General features: G+C 37.9%; 1 protein-coding gene across 3 annotated transcripts in view; it reads right to left on the bottom strand.

Moving 5' to 3' along the window:
- The window catches only part of LOC135475171 (uncharacterized), a 29,984-nt gene extending 20,695 nt beyond the window's left edge, over positions 1-9,289 (bottom strand). The window contains exon 1 of one of the 3 annotated variants that reach the window (XM_064754971.1): positions 9,160-9,289. The gene's annotated coding sequence lies outside the window, so the exon portion shown is untranslated. Of the gene's footprint in view, positions 1-8,602; positions 9,038-9,159 lie in introns of those variants that run through there. The other 2 variants (XM_064754963.1, XM_064754979.1) reach the window with 2 other exon arrangements.
- Positions 9,290-12,763: the final 3,474 nt, after the last annotated feature.

Genomic DNA, 12,763 nt, shown 5'->3' with positions numbered 1-12,763 from the left:
AGAATAAATAAGACTAAACTGATGTGGACCACAGAATTTCCAATGGATAATGAACATGAAGTACAAATTTTTTAGAATACAGAGGAAAAGTATCTACAGCCTAGATGTGCATGTAGCGTGTACACACATGTAAGACAGTGCATGAACTTGAAAAGTGGAAGATATTTAAAGTTTAATTTACACTACAATTAAGGGAACGTCTAAGATTTGTCAGCCAGTACAAGATTGTCTTACAATGTTAATACTGTATTTAACTATGTCACTATAAAGAGAATGTGTATACATACAAAGGTAGAAGCATAATATACTGATAGGCATCATTCATCCAACCTGTCCTCTTGAGAACAAGTCTCCAATATAATACTGAATGTATAAAAGTCAGCTTATGTCACCATAAATATGACAGCAATCTCTCTAACAGCAGAGTAACAAAGAATGTTAATATAGTCGATTTCTGTCCCTGGCCAGACAGACAGACATTAAGAAATATATATATCACAATAGCGGCTAGACATCTTTGTTATGTTGCTCAATAAACCCTGTCAATGACAATCTTTAGTCTTCAGATAGCAAAGTAGAACAAACAGAACAGGCTAAACTTAGCAAGGTATGATCAATCAGTGCTCCCACTGAAGCACTATATAATGTACAAGTTACAACTAATTCCTGCTTCAATGCAGTCACTTTCTAGCTTACGTATTTACAAGCAACTACCATAATCCTTAATAGAAAAGACCACTCAAGACTAAAGGAAAGATCATTACAAACTCTAGATTTTTCACCATGCGCAATTCACTTCTGAATGTATCCTGATGTTCATTTGATGGAACCCATTGGTGGTATTAAACACAAGGTCACATCCATTTTTACTGTTTTTATACTCAGCTTTAGGATAGAAATTCTTCAGAATTTGATACCTATTCTGACATTAAATTAATACGATGAAAATATTAAAGTTTGATATAAGGTCACTGTCTTTAATCTTATTACTGTGGTGCAAAAGCGATTCATATACTATATCCTGATTCAGGCATTAAATTATAAAAATTAACCTTAAACTGTCCTTTGCACTAGTCTCTCCAACTTTCATGGTTACTTTCAAAGTTAATGGAGTGTTAGAAGAAGAGCAATAGTTCACTAACTTGCAATTTTTGTTCAGATTAGTTTTGCCAACTTATTAATAAGGTTTTCGATCTAGGTGAATAACAAAGTACCACAAATGAACAAACTGTACATTTTCATTTGGGAAAGGTCACTTTTCTGGCATATGATTATTTCAAATCTGTATTATTTTATGACCAGTCTCAGACAGTGTAAACTCTACAGGAAGAGCTTGTGGTCTGGTTTGAGGTGTAAGAGGGCTGTAACCAATGTAAATCTCTGAAGGGAGCAATCATCACTAATTATCTGCTAATGAAATACAACACTTAGCCATGATCTAATTACAGCAGTTCGTCTGGATGGGGCAGAGGGTGTCTCTCTTTCCATAGGCCCTCAGCAATGCGGACCCTGGCATTCCAGCACAGGTCTAAACAACACAGAGCAATATTCTAACAAGTTTCTTGATGGAAAATGACTCACATCCCCGACAAGTTTGCAGGTTCATGGGTTGCTGTCTGACATTGGATTTGATAGTCATGCACTTATTTAAACAAAGATGTGTGAAATGTGTTGTTTCTTTTTTTTATTCAGTCTGGTTTACCGACACCTACGGTAGAGGTAAGCAAATAAAGACAGCTGCAAAACGCCAAAAAAACTTGTTTGAAGTTTTTAATAATTCTTTTAAATATTGTAATTTAATTTAGCTTGCAGGCATTCTGTGTTCAGTATAATGCATTTTTTTCCTCAGGCTTTGGGTCACGCCTGTGAAAGGGTCTGCACAGATATGCCCCCAACACCTCCAAGCTAAAATGGGCACAAGGCGCGTGCTTTGAATCAGTCTGGAAAATTCCCTCACAAACCTGCCTCATGGTCCATTGTTCAGCTGTTGGAATTGTCCAGGAATATATTAGTGGAGATCAAAAGATGCTGTGCCGTGATCATCAATGGGCAGGAGTTAATTGCTGAGTTGGGCCATTGTTAGGGCCGGCAGTAACGTGGGGCTGGCCAGCTGTGCACCCACACCCTAAACCTCTCGCCCCTCGGGCAGCAAAGAAACATTTAGGGACAGAAGTTGAATCAAGCTTTTCAGACCGAGTCACAGAAAACAGGTAATGCTCTTGTAATATGCCCATGATCTAGAACACAGGCTCTTTTGATCAGAGAAGTAGCAAGATGTGATTATTGAAACACTAACAGTATACTTGGAATACATAAGGGTGATAACAGGTTTCTTGCCACTTGAAGGCTATCAGGGAAATCCCCCTCAGCACAAGAATGGACACTCAGTTCGAACAGAGGCTATAGTTCAGCAGGGTGTGTAAGGAAAAGGTATGCTATACTCACCAAAGAATAGGCTGACCATGCCTGGTGAAAAGTAAGCCAGGTAAAGACCTACATGACCATTCATTGCCAAGGTAACAGCTGCCTTTAAGTGTACAGACATATACTGTCCCAGTCAGTAAGCTATCTCTCTGGATTCAGGTGGCAGGAATCATTGACTGAATAGCTTTGGATGATACTGCAAAGTGGACATTTGTACCACTGGGATGTATCCAACAGCAAAGATGAATGAAAGAAAATTATATCACAAGAGGCACAGACACTTGCAAGGTGGCTGCAGTGGAGTGTGAAAAAACAGGGCGAGGGAGCAGCCTATCGCAGGCAGGGACGGTGATCAAAGGCAAGCTGATTGGTCAGGAGTATTGATCACTAACTGACTCCTCATTCAAACTGGGCACACCTGTCCCTGACTAGAACAAAGGCCTGGCTGAGGCCTGGTGAGCCAGTCAGCCAGCCCGTCTAACACCTCACATTAGTAGGCTGAGTGGTCAATTAATGGAGATTAGCAGAAATAATACCCATTAGGTGATCTAAAACAATTCCCTTGATCAATGAATTAAAATTTACACACATACACACCCAGACAGGACAGCTTACATTCCATCACAGGTGAGAATTGCTCCCACCCGAGGGGCAAGCTTACCACAGCTTCATACATAATCAGTTGACACAGGTAACACCTCCCCTTCCTCTCCAAGCTAAGCCCTCTTCTCTCAATCTTCCTTACATATACATGTCAGAAAGTAGGCCTACATGCTCACTACCAAACCAAAAAAAAAACACAGTTATAACACCTACAATGTCCATGTTTGTAGGTAAGCTTAAAAAACCCCTGAACTTCCACGACCTCTCAAGCGCTAGTTTGTATTTTAAACTGTGACAGATTATGGTATTTATTCAGCTAACACCCAAAGGGCTTGGTCTAAAGCATGTCAACGTGCACATTAACTCCAGCATATTCAGGCACATGCGTATGCAAATCTACAATTTGCACATGAAAAAGTTGTGAAAGTAAGTGAAGCATGAAAACAATACTTAATCCCCTTTACAGTGAGGAGTAAATGAGGCATGCCAGATGAGATAATCCCAGCTCTGCTCAACAGTTGTGTGTGTGAATGTGCGTGTGTGTCACCCTTCTACACTCAGCTTTACACCTGTCACCATAACCCAGACTTCCTACAACACTGACTTTATTGAACTTTTTATGCTCTGTTTAAACAAATTATGCTTCAGAAAAAAAAGAATATTTCTGGCAAACTTATAAACACTATATTTTTTGGACATCTGACTGTTTAGGCTATTACATGCACATACATGCATATTCACCAATAATGCACATAAAACTGTAATACATGCACAGTATAAATTTGTAAAGGCTCTGGATGTTTATCTTTTAACCCTACTGCACTTCATGAATCTTTATGCATGAAATTATAACTGCACTCTCTGACCTTTGCATTTTAGAAGAAGCCACATAATATGCCGATATAACATTATCATTTATTCAACTAAATGTGCCCGCAATACTGGGAAAACTGCATACATTAAATTTTATCCAAACCACACATTGTTTTTAGAAAGCTGAATGGTATAAGAACTTGAATAAAAGCTTCTGAGTGGGATTTTTCTTCTTCTGGAATTTTTCTACAAAATATTTAACACTTCAAACAAAAACTTTGAAATGTACTTATACCCTTTTAAAGTAACACTTAAGTGTTATCAATTAATTAAATATCAAGTGTTATTTTCAACATACTCTAATATATCGTAAGTATGAAACACTCCAAAGCATAATATAACATACACATTGTAAGAAATATGCCTCTGAATGTCGAGTAACAGAATTTCACCATTTTTTGGCAGGTATGAAGTCTGTACAACCAGCACACTATCCTAGCATAACAAGTAATGTGATTATGAAGTTGACAGAGACCCATTTAGACCAGGTAAGAAATAGGCAAAAAAATTTAGAACTAACTTTACAGTAACACCATACCACATCCTGATTCAGATGTTAAAACTGCAATAGCTGGAATAGTCTGACTGCAATAGTCTGACTGAACAGAGGGCCCCAAGGGCTGCCAATGGTACCATTATCAAACCAGCAGAAAAATGCCTTGCAAACATTACTATCTGTCCGCAGACTCAAGCCACTTTCCTCTGCACTACACAGAATTACAGTATTATAGCTGACATAAACACAATCCCATCACTAAAGATACAAAATTTTAATAGCAAAGAACATGCTGGAAAAGTTCAATGCTCCACTGCTGTTTGTTGTTTTCCTGAGTGAGTTCCAACCCAGATTTTCAGGTAAAGAGAAAAGTAAACCTAACACCTGTGCTTCGTTAGCTCGTTAGCCCAGGCATCCTGTGATCTGGCTAAAGGACATGGGGAGGAAGGATGAGAAATGAGGTTGAGAAAGTTGGGTGAGAAGAAGCCTGGCATTGTGTGAGGCCAGCACAGTAACATGAGCTGGAATGTGACAGCTCACCATCACATACCATTCAGGTTTGAGAAGGAGAAGAAGAGGCCCAGGAGGGTTCAAGCTCTCTCAATCAAACCTCTAACCAGTGAATACAGCAAAATCAGGTCAGATTCCTCTAATGTAAACCAAACAAACAAAAAATCATATCCACTTCGGAAAACTTTTCTTTTTGTCTAGATTTAAATAAAAAAATTTAAAAAATTTATATAGAAAAATAAAAATTCACAACTTCAGTTAGGTGTCATTCACACAAGCTATGTAACCACATTGTCTTGATCTAATAACAGTTCATAAAATACTCCCTGTTGAAGAGTCTGGCCATAGGAAACTTAAGCATTTTCACATGATTTTAAAACCATGAAAAGACAGAAATATCAAAACATCACACCAAGTTCATGCACATATTTTAAGCTTAACCTTCTCCATAAAATAGATATTTTTCATTGATTAAGGTCAAATAAGGTGTTGTTAACTTTGGCTGATATACCTTAAGTTGTATGGTTGAATGTCTATGTAGTAAATTATGCAACTTCTTTCAGCTTAATCAGGTAGTGATGTCATGAAGTGCATCACATACTGATTCATAAAAGCCAAAGGCAAAGGTCTTAATAAAATGTGCAGTAACATTATACACAGGTGCATGCCTAAACCCTCTCCACAAGGCAGGCAATGCAAAAAAAAAAACACACACAAAAAAAAAACAAAGATAAAAAAAAAACCTCCACCATCTTTCAAGAATATCATCCAAAGATAAGAGAAGCTAGAGGAGATATGCGTAGTGAGTTGGGTAATGCGCTTAACAGCGAGGATCATGTATGTAATCATGCAGACAGACTTCCTTTCAGTCCTGCTCTTATCTCACATCTTATATGAATTAATGAAGCCTTGTGCATAGTCTTAGCTTTACCCATCATACAAAGGCCAGCCACAAAGCCTAAGTTATAACCCACAGATGCGCGCATGTGGCTTCAGAGAATCTTGCTTCTCATAATACACTAAGTTTTTGATTTGTGGCCGTCAGGACTTCCAAGACAATTAACACCGTATATTGTAAGCACCCTAATTCTTCAACCTTTTACTTTCACTTTAGCAACCAATATTTTCAAACATTCTGAGAGAACTATGGGGTGCAGTGAAGTAATTTGCACAGTTTTATGAAGCCTTTAACAACACAAAAAATCATCATTTTCAATAATAATTATATGCATAAATTGCACCATAAGAAGTGCTTTAGTGGTTGAAAAAGTCAGACACCACATTTTACAGCAACCTGCCTATTCACCTGTCAAAATGCTCAACAGGTTTCCCACGAATATAAAAATAATAAATCAGATCAAAGTCTCAATCCCCCATGTTTTTGTCATACTGCCAGATCAAGGCTTCAGAGCCGTTCTGATTCCCTCCCCTAGATTCTGCATCAAGGTTTACACAGAGTAACTTAACAAGCATGCCAACTGGACAGCTTGGATTTTCTCTTTTGACAATCAGAATATAAAAGTCAGATCCAAAGTGAGCTTTAATAAGTGCAAGGCATTATTCTTCTGGTCACGTACTGGAAAAGTAAAATTAACTTCTTACGGTGACCAGCAGCTAAATCTATACAATGTAAGTGTTTGTCTGTCTGTCTGTCTGTCTGTATGTTTGCTGGTCAAAATTCTAATCTTTTAACATGGGCAATTCAATTTACATGGGGCCTAAGTGCAAGGTAACATGGACATTTTCTAACCAAAGATGTCATATTCATGCGATTTCCAGTTAAACCATTTTTATTACCCAGTCTGTTGTATGGGGAGGTGGGTTTTATGGAACAGCCAGTTCAAAACCTGACCCAGTAAATAAGCTTCATTCATGTATCACACTATTACAGTATTTCAACTATGACACTGTCAAAGTCTCTTGTCTCCAGGAACTACTGTTGTCACCTATGCCATTTGCTCTCACCCTCCACCAAGTCCAAATGGTCAAGGAGAGACAACTGTAATGTTATGTCAACAAACGGGTGGCTAATGCTGTAATAACTTGAGACTCCGGTCTTACAGTACTCAGGCGTAAGACAGAAAGTGCAATTACCACCTGCATACACAACACATACTTTCAGCAGATGCTAAACTAAGTCACTTAAAGCTAATTTGTCTAAATGTTAAGGTCCACATGAAGTAAGAAAAAATGAATCTTTCTTTTGGCTTATATATCACAGCCAACATGCTTAGCTCTCAATGAAGAGGAGATTGTGATAACTGTGGCATCAAAATATTTTAGGTTTTATGGTGAGACAGCATAAGGACTTCAGGCTGACCAGTAAACTCAGCATATCTTCTTCCATGCTCGGAACCCGGCTGGAAAGATTGGTTTTGTTCTTGCCCAAATGAGTTCACTCCAAATAAAATCCAGGTCCTCCCACTGCTCAATTAAATTTCAACATAAAAGTTGTAACAAATGCAATCTACAGCAAAAGCTGATTGTAAAGTAAATGGTCCATGTTAAAAGATACGTCAAAAACTTTACCAATCGACCAAGAGCATGGAATGGAGAGCTGCTTTGTCACAGCTAAAATCTCCACCATGTGTTTATTGGAATGACATTGTATATTGCTCCTAAGTATACACTGAATTAGACAATGGACTCTACACAGGACATTTACATAAAATATGCAGAAAGAAATCGGAGAGAATGCACAATATCTTAGATTCTCTTAAAATTATACAAACCCACAATAAAGGCATGCATGCTTTATACTTTCGACATATATATATTGTAGAAATTATGCAAGCATAAAAAAAATCAACTTCTTTGTAGATCTATTAGAAACTGACACAAGTTTAGGTTATTGTGGCCAGTAATGTAAAATCAAGCAAATAAAAACACAGCAACATACACTACACTAGCTAGCAAACCAAATTCGCATTTTTCATAATTTTGCAATACCAGAGAGCTTTCTTACAGACAAGTTTTATAGTTTGACTTCTATAGTTCGCATGAACAACTTTGTGGAAGAAATACCTACACTGGCGAATTTTGTCAAACGTGAAGCTGTTTGAAGACTTCTTGATGTATGGTGTAATAAAATCACTTAATTTGAGCTTCAAATAAGCATTTATAGATACATCAACACTGTGGCAATTCTGTATCACCATACATGAAACCTACCATGTGGAAACAATGGTTCAATCTTGTGAAAGCAACAAAGATTACTTATAAAACAAGGAATGAGATCCATTCATAAACAATGTTGAATGTAACAATGTAATACAATGTTGCAACGCTAAGCCTGCAACCACAACAATGAATGGGTCAACCTGACATGTGTTAACATTCATGCATTAAACACAATTTCTAACCTGTATCTTTTCTCTTTTGAGTTTTCCAGAAGAAGTTTCATTTTTTTTCCAACTCAATTCTAAATGTCCATATTCCTACACTTCAAAAAGGGTCAGCCACAAAACTGCTTGCCTCGCAAAACTGTCAGTGTTTATACATGAAGTGTTACTGTTACGGCATTTGGTTCACATCATACTAGTAGTACAGCATTACTGTAATTTGTTGTTTTGTTTTTTTTTTTTACACACAGGATCAATGTTCACTCTACTGCCACCACAGCTAAACAAAACCTTTGCTAGCTTAGCACGAGTCGTTTTCGTGACGGTGTGTTGTCCCCACTACAGTCTTACTTACCCGTTCAAACACCAGATCAGCATTGGAGCCAGGTTTTCCCCGTGTACTCGTCTTCCAGTATAGAGAAGACTAGTACAGAATTATCACTATCAGAAACTAGCAAACTAAAGCTCCTGTCATCTGAAGGACTTTACATCCCTGCCTGACTTGTTCCCGTGGCCCGTCTCTGCCTAACCCCGAGTGCTGAACGATAACACGTGAAGAGAACAGAGAATCGGCCGTTACCCTCCGCAGTTTTTCGAATCTCAGAGCCACGGCTCGGGCTTGTTCAACTTCTCCTACTCCGACATAGACTTCTACTTACATTAGCTCGAAAACTTGGGACTAAAACACATTTAGCGCTTCTGTGTCTCCGCCTTAGTAAACACACTCCGATAATATTTGTACAAAATATCTGGCAAAGAGAGCCTAGAAAGTCTATATGCACTGGCCGGTCTGGGCCCCCGAGTCCCCTCCGCTACAGGAGCCTTCACTGTGCTGGAATTTCACAGCTCGCCTGACCTAGATTTCCCCTTCACAAAGCATGGGCACAGGCCAGGCTGTACGCATACACTTACCGTCTCATGAACTTGCTTTACTCCTGCAGACTATACACCGCTCCACACTACTCTCTTTCGACAGAATAAACTTTTTTAACTCGCACAGCCAAGCTCGGCAACCAAGAGCACCCAAGCCAAGCTCATTCCCCTATACTGCGGTCATTAGCGGTGATTTCAAAGATGGCGGTAAAATTGGATTTAAGTGACGTAATTCGTCCATGCAGCGAGTGGTACACACGCGGCCAGCAGGGAGTCGCTAAACAGCACCAGAGATCGCCAGAACCGCGGGAAAACCACACTGACCTTTTGTTCCCGTATACGGTATACCATACAAGTAATGCTAGTAGTTACTGGAGAAATAACACATAAGACAAAAATTTCACTATGGCGCACGTGTATATCTTTTTTTTTTTTTTTTTTTTTGTTCTAGCTAATCTACATAATTTAGATGCATTTAGTGATACACTAGTATTTTAATATAGATTTATTTACACACCGAACATAAAAAACTGTTTAATGTTATCAGATTGTTCCAGTAACTGTGTAATAATATCCTACTCAGAATGTCCTCAATGCAAAAATGCGAGGCATTTAAAAAAAGCTTCCATTATATACATGCATGTATATATGCAGAACTAAAAGCGAATATAGCGACATTGTACAAGCAATGTGACTTTCGAGGTGGAAATGTCTGATTTAAAATTTGAATGCTACAGTCAAGCTTAGTTTTTTCATTCTTTCGATACAAGCAACGCGATGGACACATCCATGCAGAAACAACCTTACATGCCTTAATTTGTTCATTGCGTAACTTGCCTAGTTTAGACTCAACAGACCTTGCAACAAGCAAAGCCGCAGAGACGAAAGATATACAAGGCTCATTTAGCCCAAAGTTCGTGGGTTACGCTATGTTCCGTTTTGGCGTGGACCACTGGATACCAATTAGGCCTAACAACGCGTGCCTAGCCACGTAGATTTCGCCAGCCTTTCCCGTGTTTTGGCGTTGTCGGCTGTGTAGGTTTATTGTTTGATGTTTAGCACAAGTTGCGTTTCCTCGCTTGTTTTCTACAGGTATCGTGTTTCAGGACGAAGTTGCGCTGGGACAGAAATTAGATAAGAGAGGTGTTTTAGCCGCTGCCTGGCGTATGTCTCGCACGTGTGTCACACCTGGTCAGGTCCTTATATGACATCAAAGGGCCGCACGGAGCAGGTAGGCCCAGTAAGGCATTGGCGGATTATAATCAGCTGGGATCCGTCTATCTTAATCCCAGGTTACAGGGATTAAGTGGATTATCGCTTATAGCTGAAGATCAACCGCATTTTAGCTTATGTCCAGTATATCTGTTTTCTTTTCTTTTTTTTATTATTATTAATTTTAAATTAAGACGGCGGTCAGCACCCATGCAGCTGTCCGACTTAATTATAATGAGACATTAATCTTATCTTTACAGACAATATATGTCTTCGTCACGGAGTGCAATTGAAGCACTGCATGCAATTACATGACAGCTATACATGCAGCGAAGAGTCACCACAGAAATTCATCTAAAGCCTAAGCAAACAATAAACCTTTGACAGATTTCCTTTTGAGATAATGTGTTACCACATTAACACGTGCGGACTTTGCCGGATATGGTCTGCACACACCATGGCCATGCTTTTGGAATGTATGTCGATACATAATATAGATCTTGTACTGCACATTATGTATGAAATAATGTGCCACAGATAGGCCTATATATAAGAAATGGTGTAAAAATTTATCATAGGCCTCTATATATATATAAAGAAGTTCTCGATCAGCAACCTTTCATGCATGCAGCAGATGATCGTGGCCGTTCCCCCTGGGTTCTTCTGGATTTCCTCCCACCTTATTGCAGGCCGCCGTCATATACGTGAAATATTGTAGAGTACAGTGTAAACACGAAATAACCAAAACATGTGTAATGTACCGATAACATGCTGAAGATATTGATGATGTAGTGACTTTTTGTAGTAAATTACTACAAATTGATATTCTGTACAAGAGTGCCCTATTGTCACAAGGTGCAACTCCAAGAGTGGCTTTCTCTAATAGCGTGTATTTCTTTTTAGAAAAGAGACTTGGCAATTTTATTCTTTTGCCACAAAAAAACCCTGACACATGGGGTATTGAAAATAATGGCGAAAAAACCCTTCGAAAATGTATGTTACGAATTTCGCCAATACAAATCGCGTTCCTGATGTTATCTACTGCAAGCTTTTTTATGTTTTCTGTGATGGTGTATCATCTTTTCTGTGAGTATCCTTAATAATTCTTCAAAACTGAAAAAAATCTCATATAATCCAATCTACTTTGAAAAGAAAAAAAAATTATACATGGGCCATTTCCAATGCACTTGTACACTATAAAGGTGTAAATATATTCACCAATATGCAAATTAAATCGAATATGTATATTTAGATATTTTAGAAGTACAAATGATCAAACTATAATTAAGGCAATAATTTCATTTAATTGTTGGTGTTTTACGTCCCCCTATAACTTAAAGTTGATAAAGCTATAAATGTCAATAAAAATTAAGCTTTTTGTTACAGGTTTGTGTTATTACAAATTTTGGTGGACATTTCCCCCTTGTTGTAATTTACCAGAACTACTATATCGGCATTATATATATAAATATATAATATATATATCACGTGTATATAAAAAGCAACTGTCAGTGACGACGTACTTTAATGCGAATATACAGCCTCCAAAAATGATTAAAATGATGAAATAATGATGGGTGATGATAAAGCATAAGCCTGTAAAATATATGTGTTACAAAATACGTTATTACAAACTGGGTTTCAGATGTTAACGTAATAAATTATAATTTGTAACAAATGGACTTTTCGTCATTTTTCACTCACAATCCATCACCCAGTTTCAGCCTGCATAGTGCATGTATGACATTTCCAAGCGCCTTTTTAAAACGAATACGTTTTACACAAAAGACATTCTTAGAGTTGCAATTTGTAATATTACAAAAAGTAACCGTAATAGTGTCTTACTGTAACAAATAATATACGAATCTGCGTCGCTACAAGGTTATATACTGTGCAAATACCAAAATGTATTACAAGTATTTGGGCATAGAAATGTTTTATTGCTAGTTCCGTTGCAACAATATCCTGCAAAACCCATGCATGTGCATTGTTGTTCAGTTTGATTTATTTATGTGATTGGTATCTTAGTCAAGAACATTTCACGTGTACCACGGTGGCCAGTATTACGGTGGGAGGAATTGGGGCAGAGCCATGGGAAAATGCACGACCATCCGCAGCATTGTTGGTCAAAACAGGGTTTACCATATGACGGATGTGAACAGTAAACTTGTTTATGTAAAATGTCGCCGAAATAAAGTATACTTATATCCAGGAAACTACTGCTTTGTATATATGCACATAAGTTGCGCGTTAATATTATGTTAGTTTATTCAGAAAAAAAATGGCATGCAGTATGTCGTGAGTATATTGTTTATCTATGTAAATGATATACTTTATTATGCACTAAAACATGCCTAATGTAGGCTTATACATCGATACACCTTACAGTATATAAAATAACCATAGTTCGCCTTGCAAAATATTGTACTGT

Source organism: Liolophura sinensis, chromosome 1 (assembly GCF_032854445.1).
Source record: "Liolophura sinensis isolate JHLJ2023 chromosome 1, CUHK_Ljap_v2, whole genome shotgun sequence".
Lineage (NCBI taxonomy): Eukaryota > Metazoa > Mollusca > Polyplacophora > Chitonida > Chitonidae > Liolophura > Liolophura sinensis.
The sequence above is the reverse complement of the archived record's forward strand: the minus strand, read 5'-3'. Positions and strand labels throughout refer to the sequence as shown.